Source organism: Pteropus medius, unplaced genomic scaffold (genome assembly GCF_902729225.1).
Source record: "Pteropus medius unplaced genomic scaffold, Ma_sr-lr_union100, whole genome shotgun sequence".
Taxonomy (NCBI): Eukaryota; Metazoa; Chordata; class Mammalia; order Chiroptera; family Pteropodidae; genus Pteropus; species Pteropus medius.
This window is the reverse complement of record NW_024349801.1, coordinates 23,992,670-24,008,973: the sequence shown is the minus strand read 5'-3', so window position 1 is coordinate 24,008,973 and position 16,304 is coordinate 23,992,670. Positions and strand designations below refer to the sequence as shown.

The 16,304-nt window shown below is 33.4% G+C and overlaps 1 pseudogene; it reads left to right on the top strand.

Moving 5' to 3' along the window:
* Window positions 1-15,899: 15,899 nt before the first annotated feature.
* LOC120623161 (uncharacterized) lies at window positions 15,900-16,018 on the top strand (annotated as a pseudogene).
* The last annotated feature ends 286 nt before the right edge of the window (window positions 16,019-16,304 follow it).

Here is a 16,304-nt window from a genome sequence, read left to right as displayed (position 1 = left end):
TTCTACTTTGGGGTATTTACCCCAAAGACTTGAAAACCCATATACGAAAAGATATTTGCACACCAATGTTCATAGCAAAATTATTCACGATGGCCAGGACATGGAAGCAACCGAAGTATCCTACGATAGATGATTGGCTAAAGCAGCTGTGGTACATATATACAATGGAATATTACTCAGCCATAAGAAGAGATGAAATACTGCCATTTACAACAAGATGGATGGACCTCGAAATAATCATCCTAAGCGAAATAAGCCAGACAGAAAAAGCTGAAAATCATATGATATCACTTATATGTGGGATATAAACCTAAAAGCAACAAATGAACAGGATAAACAAACAGAGACTCATGGACATGGACTATAGACTAGTGGTTACCAGAGGGAAGAGGGTTGGTGAGGAGGGGGAAGGAAGATGGGGTAAATGGGGTCATATACAGGGAGTAGGAGGAGGGTGAGGTGGGTAAAGGGGATCAAATATATGGTAGCTGAAGAAAATTGGACTTTGGGTGGTAAACACATAATAGAATATACAGAAGTCAACTTATAATGTACACCTGAAAATAATATAATTGTATTAACTAATGTTACCCCAATAAACTTAATTTTTGAAAAGTTAAAAAAAAAATAAAGCCAACTTTCCCTGGCTTATAAAAAAAGAAAAGAAAAAGAAATAGACAATCTGAATAGACATGTAACGAGGAATTAAATTAACTTAAAAACTTCCCACAAAGAAAAACCCAGGTCTAGGTGACTTAGTTGGTAAATTCTACCAAATGTTTAAAAAATTAACACATATTGCTGGCAAAAAAAACAAACAAAAAAGAATGTTGAGAGAGAGAGAGAGAGAGAGAGAGAGAGAGAGAGAGAGCATAGAGAAAAGAAAGAAAGAAAGAAAGAAAGAAAGAAAGAAAGAAAGAAAGAAAGAAAGAAAGAAAGAAAGAGAAAGAAAGACAGACAGACAAACAAAAGAAAATGAGAGTATACTTCACAGGTTAGCCTATGAAGTCAGTATCATGCTATTACCACAACCTGACAAATACATAGTAAGAAAAGAAACCAGAAAGCAATATTTCTTATGAATATAAAAACAAAAATCCTTAATAAAATATTAGCAAACCAAAATCCACAAGACATAAAAAAGATTATACGCAATGAAGTAGTGAGGTTTATCCTACGAATGCAGTATTACTTAATATCTAAAAAAAAAATTATTGTACTAATCCATATTAATAGAATAAATGACAAAAGAACATGATCTCAATAAACAGGAACGAGAACTTGACAAGACCTAGCATCCTTTTATGATAAAAATCACTCAAGAAACTAGCAATAGAAGGTAACCTCCTTAACTTAATCAAGGGCATCTATGAAAAACTAACATGTAACAGCATTTTCTATGGTGAAAGACAGAATGCTTTTGACCTAAGGTCAGGAACAAGTATGTCTGTTTTAAATAATGCTGTAGTAAACATAGAGAGGAATATATCTTTTCAAATTAGTGTTTTAAATTTCTTCGGATAAATACTCAGAAGTGGAATTGCTGGGTCAGAACGTAGTTTCATTTTTAATTTTTTTAGGAAACTCCATACTGTTTTCCTTAGTGGCTGCAGCAATTTGCAATCCCACCAACAGTGCATAAGTGTCTACTTTTCTCCACATTCTCACACTTATTGTTTGTTGATTTATTGATCAAAGCCATTCTGACAGGGGTGAGGTGGTATGTCATTGTGATTTTACTTTGCATTTCTCTGATGATTAGTGACACTGAGCATCTTTTCATATCTATTGCCATCTGTATGTCTTCTTTACAGAAATATTCATTCAGGTTTTCTGCTCATTTTTTAATTGGATTGTTAGGGTTTTTTTTTAGGTGTTGAGTTGTATGACTTCTTTATAAATTTTAGGTATACACCCCTTATCAGGTGTATCATTTATGAATATCTTCTTTCATTCAGCAGGTTTTATTTCTTTTCGTTGATAGTACACATATACAATGGAATGTTACATAGCCTTAAAAAATAATGAAATCTTACCATTTGCAATAAAATGAGTAGACTTAGAGGGTATTATACTAAGTGAAATAAGTCAGACAGAGAAAGAAAAATATCATATGATTTCATTTACATGTGGAATCTAAAAAAAACTAAATTAAATTGACAAATAAAACAGAGACACATAGATACAGAGGGTTGTTTGCCAGATGGGAAGGGGGTTAGGGAGTGGGTAAAAAAGCTGAAGGGATTAAGAAGTACAAATTGGTAGTTACAAAATAGTCACAGGGATGTAAAGTACAGCATAGGGAATATAGTCAGCAATACTGTAATAAATATGTATAGTGCCAGGTGGGTACTGGACTAATTAGAAGGAATCATTTTGTAAATTATATAATGTCCAAGCACTATGTTGTACACCTAAAACTAATAAAATATGATAGTTAATGTCAATTATAATTGAAAAAATAAAAAACAGAAGATGATAAAATGTAAAGCAAACAAACAACAACAGAAAAAAACAAATATGTCTGCTCCAGGCACTTTTAGTCAAGATTGTGGAAGAGATACTAGCCAGTACTATTAGACAAGGGAAAAAGCAGGCATCCAGATAAAAATACATACATACATATATACATATATACATACATACATACATACATATATACATAAAATTATATCTCTCCACAGATGACAAGATCTTTCATAAAACAATCCCAAGGAATGACAGATAAAAAAATAAAACTATGAAAACTAATTAACAAGATCAGCAGGTTATAGGATACAAGATCAATCTACAAAAAACAATTTTTATACACTATCAATAAACAACCCCAAAATTAATACTACAATTCCATTTACAATAGCATCAAAAAAATATCAAATTCTTGGGAGTAAGTTTAACTAAAGCAGTGAAAAACTTTTAGAATAAAAACTACAAAACATTGATGAAAGTAATTCAAGGAGACCTAAATAAATGGAATGACATCTCATGTTCATGAATTGGAAGACAATATTCATAACATGGCTATACTCCCCAAATAAATCTACATATTGAACAGAATCTCTATCAAAATCCCAGCTGGCTTTTCTGCAGAAATTGAAAACTGATACTAAAATTTATATGGAAATGCAAGCATCCTAGAATAGCCAAGACAATCTTGAAAAAAAAGAAAAAGTTGGATGATTCACTTTCTAATTTTAAATCTAACTATGGGCAGTGAACACACAATGCAATGTATACATGCCTTATTGTTGAATTGTACACCTTAAACTTACTGGATTTAGTTAACCAATGTCATCATAATATAAAAAAATAAATAAAAATAAAAATAAATAAATAAAATAAAATAATTCATTAAAAAATAAAACTTAATACAAAACTCTAGTAATCAAGACAGTATAGTATTCACATAAGGATAGACTTAGACTACTGGATTAGAATTGACAGTCCATAAATAAACCCTTACATTTATAGTCAATTAATTTTTAACAAAGATGCCCAGTCAAATCAATGGAAAATGCAAGTTCTTTTCAACAAATGGGTCAGTATAACAGGATATCAAAATGCAAAGAAATAAAATTAGACAAGTTGCCTCTAACTATATACAAAAATTAACTCAAATTCATCTTCACCAAATATGAGCTAAAACTATTAAATTCATAGAAGAAAACATAAATGTAAATACATCTTTATTATCTTGGCTTAGGCAATGGTTTGTTAGATGTGACACCAAAAGTCACAAGCACTAAAGGAAAAAGAGATAAACTGAACTTCATCAAAATAAACACATTTATACTGTAAAGGACACTAGCAAGAAAGTATTTGCAAATCATATATATGACAAAGAACATATATCCAGAACACATAACATACTCATACAATAACAAATATACACAGGGCTCAACGATTTAACACATTTCCCATTTTCCCTGAGAATAACTCACCAGTGGCACTTGTGGCTGCAGTGTTTACCTTGAGGTAACTTGAGGATTACAGTCTTAACCTTATCCCCAAAGTCTGCCATGAAATAGCTCACTTTTATTATTACTTTCTCATTGCTCTACTATATCGATAGTCTCTGGAAACAAATGACATTATTCTATTTATAACATTCTGTTTTTAGTAGTGGTATTTCCATTTACAAACCATAGTAATTCTCAATCGCTGAAAATGTCAAATCCTAGAAAACATACCATCCCTACACGTGATGTTAACATTGTTCTCAAACAGTTGTTAGCTAAAAATTCATTTGGTGAATCCAGTTTATATATACATTTCTGTTACATTAGGATTAGAGACAAGTTCTATTTAAAAAGAATTCCAAGAATAGTTTTTATATTTTATTTTCACACTGAAAACCAGTCAGATATGCTTCAGCATCAAAGAGTGTGTTTATGTAAAATTAAATTAATGCTGGCAGCAAGCTGCCCTTTTTTTTCTAAACAGGAAATGGGGAGAAGTGGGAGGTAGACAGGGTAAAGGAGGTCAAATATGTGGTGACAGAATATATATATATATATATATATATATATATATATATATATATATATACACACATATACGTATATATATATACGTATATGTATATATATACACATCTTACTGTTAAAGAGTAGAGCTGAAACTTCCTGGATTTCGTTAACCAATGTCACCATAAAAAAATAAATTTAAAAAAATAAAAATAAACAGGAAATGGATTAAAAAACAAATAAGCCAATTTTTAAAATTGGCCAAGGATATGAATAGACATTTTTTCAAAGAATATATAGAAATAGCCCAGAAGTACATGAAAGGGTGCTCAATATCTTTAGACATTAGAAAAATACAAATCATGCCACAATGAAATATCACTCTGGTAAAGACAAGGTTTAACTTCAGTAGCTGTCTAGCTCCACCTTTCATGAACTTTCCTTCCCATCCTACTCCAAGCCTTCAGTCAGTCTACAAAATATACTAACAGGAGGGTAATAGAATTATACAATTACAGGGGGCACCATTTGCACTGCATTCTATTGTAATAATGTGCCCTGGATTTCTGCAATATCTTAGTACTGCCTCAATATGTATAAAATTGGAACAATGAGAAATCCTCAATGGTAGTAACATAGCAAGATGGCAGAGTACCAAGCTCTGGACCCTCTTCTTGCTCACAAACATACCAATTCAGCAATAATTCATAAATCAATTTCCTTTTTGAAAAATCTAGAAACTAACTGAAATGCTCTTGCACTCCAGGAGGATGTGAAATCAGACTCATCGTCGGCAGCAGGGAGATTTGGGAAACCGTCTCACCAAAGTGTCTGGCCCAGGCACAGTGTTTTATGAACAGAAAGCGACTTCCTGGCCCTCATCTTCACTTAATGTATGGGAGGGGTTAATACATGTATCCAGTACCCTCAACTTTTCTGTGGGGGCTCCACAGAGGACTGACTTTTGTCTTGCTTGTCTTGGAACCTTGATTATCCCAGCATAGTCTAGCCACCTGGGGAAAAAGTGGAGATGCAGGCTTGGGCTGGTAGACACCATAGAGCCTTACCCTGCTCAGCACCCCACAAGCAAATAAAAAATCCAAGTTCACAGCTTACCTCTAGAGAAGGAAAGAGTTGATCTGTTTATCCAGCACTCCAAATTCTCTAGAACCACCCAAAGAAGTCTGCCATTCTGGAAGCTCTGGTGGGTCCAGTATAATATAGTTATCTGAGAGAAAAAAGAAACAGTGGCTTGGTCTGGTAGACATCATAGACACTTCTCCCCTTGCTCAGCATATAGTGAGTATATAAAAATCCCAGCTCTCAGCTTCCCCCAGGGAGGGAAAATGTTGAAGTATACATATAACACTCAGTCTCTCCAGGGATGCCCAAAAACTGGCATCTGAGTTTCCAGTCTTGGAGCTCTGATAGGTATGAAATAGTCTAGCCACCTAGGAAAGAATAGATGGTGGTTTGAACTAGATGCCATAGCTCCCTCTTCCTGGCTCAGCACAGAGCAAATGGACAAAAACCACAGCTGCATGCTTATCCCTGGAGAGGAAAAAAGTTGATAGAGACCTCCAGAATCTCAAGTTAGGCTGATTGGTGGGGGTCTTTATCTGCACAAGGCATTTGTGAAGACTGTGAGAGGTGCCTGCTTTGTCTAATGCACAGAAAATTCTTGTAGGTGATTAAATTTGAGTTATCAGCTTAAATAGACTGTTATAAGGTATTTTATGTAAGCCTTGAGGTAACCACACACAAAAATAATGCCTATACAAGTTACATAAAAGAAAAAGAAAAAGTATTTCAATACAAAAAATCAAGACTCAAGGAAGACAGATAAAAAGGAAAATACAGACAAAAGAAATACAAAACTAACAAAAAACAGCTATCAAAATGCAATAGCAAACCCTTTCCTACCAATAATTACTTTAAATGTAAATAGATTAAACTCCCCAATCAAAAGACAGAAAGTGACTGAATGAGTAATAATAATAAAAAGACCCAACTATATGTTGTCTACAAGAAATTCACTTTAGAGTTAAGAATGCACATAGGTTGAGTAAAGAAATGGAAAAGATATTTCCTGTAAATGGTAACCAAAAGAGAACAGGGATGGCTAAACTTATGTCAAACGAGGTAGACGTCAAGTCAAAATTGTCACATGAGACAAAAAAGAATATATTATAAGGTACCAGGAAGACATAAATATATATATATATCTCCAACATCAGAGCACCTACATATTTAAAGCAATCACTGGCAAAACCAAAGTGACAAATAGACAGCAATACAATAATTGTAGGAGATTTCAATATCATTCTCTCAATAAAGAAGAGAACATCTAAACAGAAGGTCAATAAGGAAATAGAGTATTTGAATAATATTAAATATCAAATAGATATAACAGACAACAGCAGAATATACACATTTCTCAAGTACACATGTATCTTTGTCAAGGATAAATCACATTTTAGGCCACAAAACAAGTCTTAACAAATTTAAGAAGATTGAAATCAATCAAGTATCTTTTCTGATCACAATATAATAAACCTAAAAATCAAAAGCAACAGCAAAACTGGAAAATTCACAAATATGTGAAAACAAAAGCACATCCTCTGGAACAACCATGATGTTAAAGGAGAAATCAAAAGGGAAGCCAGAAACATCTCAAGACGAAAGAAAGTAAAATACAACATAGCAAAGTTTATAGAATGCAACGAAAAGAGTGTTAAGAGGGAAGTTCATAGCAATAATGCCTACATTAAAAAGAATAAAGATATCAAATTAACGGCCTAACTTTACACTTCAAGGAACTAGAAAATGAAGAAAAACTTACCCAAGGTTAGCAGGAAAGAAAATAACAGAGCAGAAATGACTAAAATGAAAATTAGGAAAACAATAGAAAAAAATCAAAACTAAAAGTTGTTTTGGAAAAAGAAATTGACAAACCCTTAGACTAAGAAAAAAGAGAAAAGACATAAATATATAAAATCAGAGAATAAAAAAAGAGACTTTAAAACTGGTATCATCAAATTAAAAGGATCATATGACACTATTATGAACAATTATATACCAACAAACTGGATAATCTAGAAAATGGATATTCCTAGAAACATACAACCTACCAAGCCTAAATTACGAACAAATAAAAAGTCTGAATAGACCTATGACTAGTACAGAGATTGAATTATTAATCAAAAACCTCCCAACAAATAACGCCAGGATGAGATGGTTTCGATTATGAATTCCACCAAACATTTAAAGGGAAATAAACACCAATCCTTCTATTTGAAGTTTAGATGAAAAATGTAGAAACACCCAGCACATGGACTTACACATCAAGCAAAATAATAGAAGTTATTATATTATTATGTGTTTTGTTGATATTTTTGTATTGTATACTTTCTTCTTTTTCTTAATTTCAGTTTCACATATTCATCTAACAGTATTTGTTGAACAGCCATAATAGGTCATGAGATATTCAGTAAGTACAAATTGATTTTTAATTAAGGGATACATTTGATAGTTCCTAAATGTTCCTTCAAGAACAAAGAATACGAATATTTGTGTTCGTAGACGTATCTTACTTCAGCATATACAGAGCAAATGAATAGTTGAGTCACTAAAATATTTCAGGCTCTAAACCCATTCTTAACGCTAAGAGTATGAATTTTCAATATCAGTTTCATGAATTATAGAATGTTGATACATAGTGATTAAGAGCATGGGCACTGAAATCAGACCTCAGGAAATTAAGTCCCCACTCTGTCCTTTCCTAGCTTTTTGAACTTAGACGATTTACTTCAGAGTTCTCACCTTTAGAATAGGAGTACTAATAGAGCGATCTCATAGGTTGGCTTTAAGGATTAAATACATCAATTCGTGTCAAGCCTGGCACATTGTAAGCATCCAATAAATGTTAACTGTTTTTGTTTTCATTACATAAACTTATTTAGCCCCCTCATCACTTAGTTATACAAACACAGAGTAAGACAGTAAGGAGTATGATTTTAACTTCTTAAAAAATATTTCAGTTTGTCTCCAATTTTTGCCTTTAATCTCCTTTGGTGAAGGCTTTAAACATTATTCTTACCATGGGAGGCACTATTTTTTTTTTTCCTTTTTGAAAGTGATTATAGTTCTTCATGTCTTTTTTTTTTTTTAATAATTCTCAAAGATTTCCAGACCTCCCGAGAAAATTTCTCACATATTTAATCAGAAATAGAGGGGAGAATAAAAGCACAAATCTTGAACAGACTGAGAGACAACTACATAAAGAACAGATTCTCTGACAATGGAAACAAAAGGCTATCATAGATAACCAGAGTGTCTTCTTTCATTTTTTGACCTTTAATTGAAAGATTAAGATAAGTAATTCCTGTGAGAAAGCAAAAGGCTGATTCACTTGCCCTGTAGCTTAAAGTAAAAAAGCTTCCTGGAAACTTTACTATATATTATGAATCACTCTCATGTCACTCTCAAAAGTTCATAGCTAAGTAAAATGCTGGAAATGGATTAATGGTGCTGTGGCAGGCATCAGGGCTAAAGAAAGAGGTATAAGGCCTCTAGATAATACATCTGTGCCTCACTCAAGACATTTTTGTAAAGTTGATGTTTCTGACCTTAAGTTTTCCTGTCTCATTGTATCAGAAGAGACTGCTCTTTAAAAATTCCCACTATTTCAAAACATTCCAATTGGTAAAGTTATAAAAAGCCAAGTGCATTTTATTTTCCTTTCAATATTCTCTATGCCTTTGGAATAACAGTAGTCCCCCCTTAACCGCAGGGATACATTCCATGACCCCCAGTGGATGCCTGAAACCGCAGATAGTAACAAACTCTACATATACTATGATTTTTCTTAAACATACATACCTATGATAAAGCTGAGTATATAAATTAGGTATAGTAAAACAATAATAACTAATAATAAAATAGAATAATCATAATGATATACTGTAATAAAATTATGTAAATGGCTTTGAGACCATTATTAAGTGTTACTTGAACATAAGCACTGCAAAATAAGGGTTACTTGAACATAAGCACTGCAATACCGACAATCAGTCTGATAACTGGGACTACTGACGGGGTGGGTAGCGTCTACAGTGTGGATATGCTGGAAAAAAGGATGATTAATATAATGGGCAAAATGGAGAGTTACAGCTTGGAATTTCATTATGCTACTCGGAATGATGTGCAATTTAAAACTTATGAATTGTTTATTTCTTAAATTTTTCATTTAATATTTCAGACTGCGATTCACCTCAGGTAACTGAAACCGTGAAAAGTGAACTCGCAGTTAAGGTGGAACTACTGTATCTTGAGGAGGTATCCAAAGATAAGTCCTAAAGTACTAGTAATCTTTATTAAGGAAGTCATTGAAAATCCCATAATAATCAGACCCTGGAAAAGAAACTGCTGAAAAAAGAAAAAAGTTGAATTTAAACCAATATCTGACATGTCATTTTAATAATCCAATTACATACATTTTTTTTCATCATTTTCGTCTAAGTCAAATTCATACCTTTTGGCATTTACTAACTATAATTCATCCATCTTTGTTATTAATCCTTTACAGATTTTAAAACTTTCATCAACTAGGTCTATCTAAATATGGAGTGGTTGGTAGCCACCTATCATACAAATTAAGGGATCATTTTTTTCTCCCCCAAATTTCCATTCAATATACTTGACTCATACATTATTTAAAGCATTATGTTAAATATTTTATCATAGAGTGATATAGACATCAAAGAGTGAATCTAGTTAATTGAAGGTGGTCCAAGGTTTATTCAAATTCTATAATAAAAGGTAGCGTAAAGTTGGTAATATGTAAGTGCAAAAAATTCCATAGTGTCTAAGTTAGAGATAGTTCAATTATGGTGGGGAAACCTAGAAAGATCCTTGGATCTTGGATATTTCGAGAGAAAGAGAGGGAGGGAGGGAGAATACGAACCCTATATCTGGAAAATTCAAGGTGATATTGTACAGAGGGAAGAAAGTAAAATGTGGTTTGTGGAAGAGTGAATGAATTGAAGTAGGCTATGAAAACTGAAGAAGTAGGCAATAGAGAGAAAAAAAAAAGTTTCAGTAGAGGCTGATGGTGTCTTAGTTAATATTAAACAAACTATTTAGCTATTAAGCCACAAAGGAGAGGTCACTTGTAGTAAAAATTACTTGGTTTTGTTATCAGATAGACTTAGAGTCACACAATGCATCTGACTCTTACTAATTCTATGATGCTAAACAAGTTATTTAATCTATCTGAGCCTCAGTTATTTCATTTGTAAAATGAGAATCTTATCTAATTTTCAGGATTGTCTAAAGTTTACAAGTGATATATGTGAAATATTTATCATTATGGTTCACAATATCTAGGCATATAATAAATATGATTAATAAGGAAATTAATCAACAGTTTACTATTTTATAAAACTATATTTCATTATTTTTTAAATTATTATTATTTGCAGTACTAGTATTTTCACCAGGATTTAAGCTTCCTAAGGGCAGGGACTTACCTATGTTATTTACTGCTATATCCCTAGCGATTAGAACATTGCCTTGATTATAACATTTGATCAACATTTGTTAAATGAATGTATAAGTAATATTCATACTCAGTTTGTTACTACAAATACTCACTGTGAAAATAAAACTTGGCAAAGATTAATCCAGAAGTTCTATGTGGGAACTATTAGAATGAGAAAAGGTAGGGGCCTCCTCTGTGAAGATGCCATCACAATAACGTGGATGAGAAGTAATGCATGACTGTTGTGATAAGAGGTGAAACAAAAGGACAATATCTAAAAGGTGTGGTGGATGAAAGAAATGCCAGAATTCAGCAACTGATCATATGGGCTGAAAAAAGATAGGCTGTCTCAATGCAAATTAAGGAGTTGATGATGCTGAAGGTTATGAGCCTTAGCACTTAGAAAGATATTGGTCTTAATTCACCAAAATGAGGATGTCAGGAGAAAGAGCTGATGTGAAAAGAAAGTGAGCAAGTCAATTCTAGGTACTATATTTGTATGTATGTGTATGTATATCTGTGTGTGTGTGTGTGTGTGTGTGTGTGTCTGTGTCTGTGCGTGTTTTCTATGCTGGGAATTGTGCAAAGAGTTTCATGTCCATTATTACATAAATCTTTCTCAAGTACTCATTCTTTACACAAATGAGGAGACTGTGGATAAGACATCCAGGGTATTACAGATATGATGTGGCCAAAGTGTCTATTTGCACATAGACTGTCTTGATCCCAGAGATTCTAACCATGAGGCTCTACCCCATAGTTTGAGTATGAGATGTTACTGGAGCATACAGGAGAGAAAGAAATATAAGTTGACCAATAATTCAAGTTAGGGATTCATCGTTTCACTATTATAATATTCCTATAATGCATTGTGCATGATTTTTAATTTTTAAGAAATTCCTTTCATATTATTTCTGGAAGTGGTTACACAATAGAATTCTTTGCTAAATGATTCCATATTTATTTGTTTAATCACAAATATTTATTTAATTCTAAGCAGAGGTTGGCAGAAATATGATTCAGTTAACTCCTGGTGTGGGTGTGGTAAGGACCCCCATGGAGAAACGAACAGCAATGGAAGGGATTCTAGATGACACTGATCCTTCTCCAGGCTGAATATGACAACACTCACCTGATGTTTTACCATAAGCTTTGTAGGTTATTTTCTACATGAATTTCCTCAGAAACTATTAGAAATATATTCATTCAATTCTCTGTCATCAATGTCCAATTGTAAAATATAAATGGTGAAATGTCCTTAAGAATCCTCCCTCTGCCTCTTATTTATCCAAAGAACACATTGTCATTCTAGTCAAGCTTATAACTTTAGAAACATTTCTGATTCATCAGGGCCACTCTCTATGCTTACACTTTAGTTACAATATTGCATAACTCAACAAATGCTTAATTACAAATCAATTTTTTTTTTTAGGAGATGATGTTTTAAGCATCTAATTGCATTATCATGTCCAGGCCAGTATGTCAGATAACAAATTGGAAAGGTCATTCTGATAGCTTGATGTCCAAGCAATAGTTTAACTTGATTTTACTAGACAAGAGGTAGCTCTGTCTCATAATCTGCAGTGATACTAAAGTGGTCTTTGGTTAACTACCAGGCCTTGTGGAACAACAAAAAAAAGATTCCACATCAGTCCTTTAATAGGTAGACAATGTTAAGTGTAAAATAGACTATGGGTCAAGTTTCTGCAAATAGATCTTAAGTCAGAGACTCAGCTATGAAGTGCTCATCATTACATATTTATTAAACCTTGTATATGGGGTTAGTTCACAATAGTAAAGAAGTTGTTTGTGTGTAGTTACGCGGACTTCTGCATGTCTCTATTGATTGCTCATGATTTTTTTAATTCTTGGAAAGGAAACCAAAAGCTTGCCTTCTTCAACTCTATATTCTTCATCCTTAGCACAGATCCCTGCTCTTGATATGTCCTCAGTGAATGTTTATTAAACTGAATGAAAGTTGAGATTCTGAAATAATTTAAGCCAGAGAGAAGAAGCCCTAAGGATCCATAGTTTGTTATGAAAGATAAATAAGTCCTAGAGATCTACTATACACTATGCTTATAATTAATAATACTTTTATTTATGGTATATTTAAAAATTTACTAAGAGGGTAGATCTGATGTTATGTGTTCTTAAAACAAAAATAATAATAATAAAGAGGGCAGAAGGAAAATATTTGGAGGTGGTGGTAATGTTCATGGCAGAGACTGTGGTACTGTTTTGATGCATACTTACCTCTAAACTCATCAAGTCGTACACATTAAATATGTTTTTTGTCACTCGCACCTCAATAAAGTAATTTTTAAAATTATCTTATGTTCTGGGCTTACACAAGGTATCTTGTCACTTAAAAATCCTTAGCTCTGGTGCAAATCAATGTTGGGTGATTTGGTTGGCACACACTACTCCTATGTCCCCTAACTCAGACGAATCTGAAATTTGCCAGCATAGAGACAAATTTAAGCATGCATCAGTGTTGTAGAGCTGGAAACACGCTTGTAGTGAGGATCTCTGGTGAAAAAGAGAGGATTCATTTCTCCGGGATGATGTTTCCCATCGGTTTTCCCACCAGATACTTGCCAGATCTTGCACCCCAACCTTCTGCTAGCACTTTGAGATGTAGCGAGATAGATCCTGAACTGGAGTCTGCTAAACAGCTTTTTTACCCTAGGATCTTTTAATTACTACTTTAATGACAGCAACAGTTTTTTTTTCAAGTAGCATCAAGAAAAAGGGACACAGGACATGGTTCCATAGTGTTACGGTTAGCACGTCTGAATTTACATGCAGAAGGTCCTGGGTTGGCACCCCAGTAGAGGCACAGTCCATGGTCTATGGCCATGTCACACTGAACAAGCTTGATATCTGATCTCAGAAGCTAGGCAAGGTCGGGCCCGGTTAGTACTTGGATGGGAGACCACCTAGGAAGACCAGGTGCTGTAGGCATAAATAATAATAATAAAATTAAAAAAGAAAGAAAGAAAAAGGGACACATAAGAAGGCCTTTTATAGCAATGGCTTCCTTGATTTCAGGAAAGAATAAGTCCTCATATGCATTTGAGGCTCTTTCTGGATTGCCACACTGAATAGTTCATCCTGACCGCTTTCCAAACTTACTTCTGCCCTGGGTATAGAAAGAATATTGCACAGCCTGAGTATGGAGTCAATGCACAATGGAAGCCTGCGGGTACTCAGGAACTAGATTGTTATTACTCTAGCAGCTTCACAGTTATTAGAGAGAGGAGCTCTTTTCCTTGGGATTAATTTGGTTTATATTACAAAGGACACAGTGGATGAATGAGAATCTTAATTTTTTCTAGCCTAGTAAAAGCTTAGGCTATCCTTGAAAATGGAAATGAAAATAAAAAGGCTCTCTAGGTCTCATCTTTGAAAAGCATTTTTTGCTCTCAGTGAGCATGGCTTCCATCAATTTAAGTTCTTTTTCAACTATCTTAAGCAAGTACATTTGCAAACAACTAATAAAAATATTAAGACAATAAAAAAATAACAAGTGATACTCATTTATTCATTAAAATGTCAGTATGTTCTCATATAAGAGTTCAATTTTTTTGTTTTTGTTAATATCCATATAGGTGCCAATTAATTTAAGGACAGCATTACAGAGAAGAGATTTGTACCAGTGACTTGTAGAGAATATATTTGGTGTTAATCTATGTAAAAATGGCTGACTTTCATTGAATGCTTAATATGTGCCAGCACTGTAACTGCATTATGAAACTTAATTATCACAACAAATATCACAGTTGGGTACTTCCTTATTATATTTATTGACTAAAATATCAGAGCCTAAGCAGTTAAAAGCTACTTGCCCAAGGCCAAATGGCTAATATATGGCCCAAACAGGGCTCAGAGACGAGTCTGTCTGATACTGAATCATGACACTGAATCTTTTAACTCTTAGGACTTATTGTTCTTTTGCTTCTGCTTACAAAATGATTTCCATGTATAATCTGTAGCACAACAGCATTAAGACATTAATAAACTCTATTACACAAAGAAATCCTGTATGATGCACTTACTCATATATAACCTGGGTACATATTGGACAGACATTTAAAAGTGATGTTGTTTTGTTAATGATGAGGGATTTGTTTATGTATGTGTTCTAGAGTGTAAAGCCTTAAAGTTGAGAAGTACATTAGTGTAGTAAGTAAAGGGTGACAATGTGAAAGTGGGACATACAAAAGGAAAGGGTAACCTTAGAGTTGTTAAAATAAGAAGAAAAGTTCGGTTCTATAATCATTAGCCTCCTAAGACCCTACCACCATTTTGGACCATTACTTTCTATACAATGAAGTTATTGGTGACTATATTCCTAAAGAAGTTATAACAAAATCCTAAAAGTTTACTATTGTTTCAAAATCGAATTACAAAATGTGCTTTGGTGAGAACAAAAATAAATAAAAACACATTTCCTTAAAATAGTCTAAATTCAGATATCACTAAATGATAAAAGTGATTATCATTCCCTCAATAATTATGACCTAAATTAATTTTATATTGTTCCCAAGTAGAGATTGATTTTAAACTTCTTTGACATATCAAATTACTGTTGAATCATGCATTAAAACAAAAAAAAAGAAAAAACTAGGTTTTTACAAAATAGATTGTAAGACCCTCAAAGGACCCACTATTGGCTCTTCTGTCAATAACTCTTGTCTTTGATAGACTAAAGGATACAGATTATCTAAAAAATGTGTATTAATACATTAAAAAATTCAATATTTATTTAAGATCAATTTACATTTTTCATTTTTAAAAAGTGAAGACCTTGTTTACAAGGTCAAGATGCTGGAATAGGTAAACACCTTGTTGCTCCCTCTCAGGACCACATCAAAATTACAACTAGGGTCTACAGCCATGCCACCCTGAACAAGCCTGATCGCGTCTGATCTCAGAAGCTAAGCAGGGTCAGGCCTGGTTAGTACTTGGATGGTAGACCACTTAGGAAGACCAGGTGCTATAGGCGTAAAAAGTAAAAAATAAGCGATTGTTAGCTGACAAGGTCTTTGCAATCTATGAGATCAACCAAGGGTTGCCTTGCCTAAAAAATTTTTTTTAAATTACAACTAAACTACAGAAGTACTATCATTGAGAACGCCTGAAGTCAGGCTGAACAGAAGTTCCATAACTAAGGATATACAGGAGAAGCCACATTGAGACAGGAAGGAGGCGCAGAGACACAGAATGGTGTGGTCCCACATCCACGTGTGGTAGGTAAAAACCCAGAGGATTATTTTGGCTGTGGAGATACT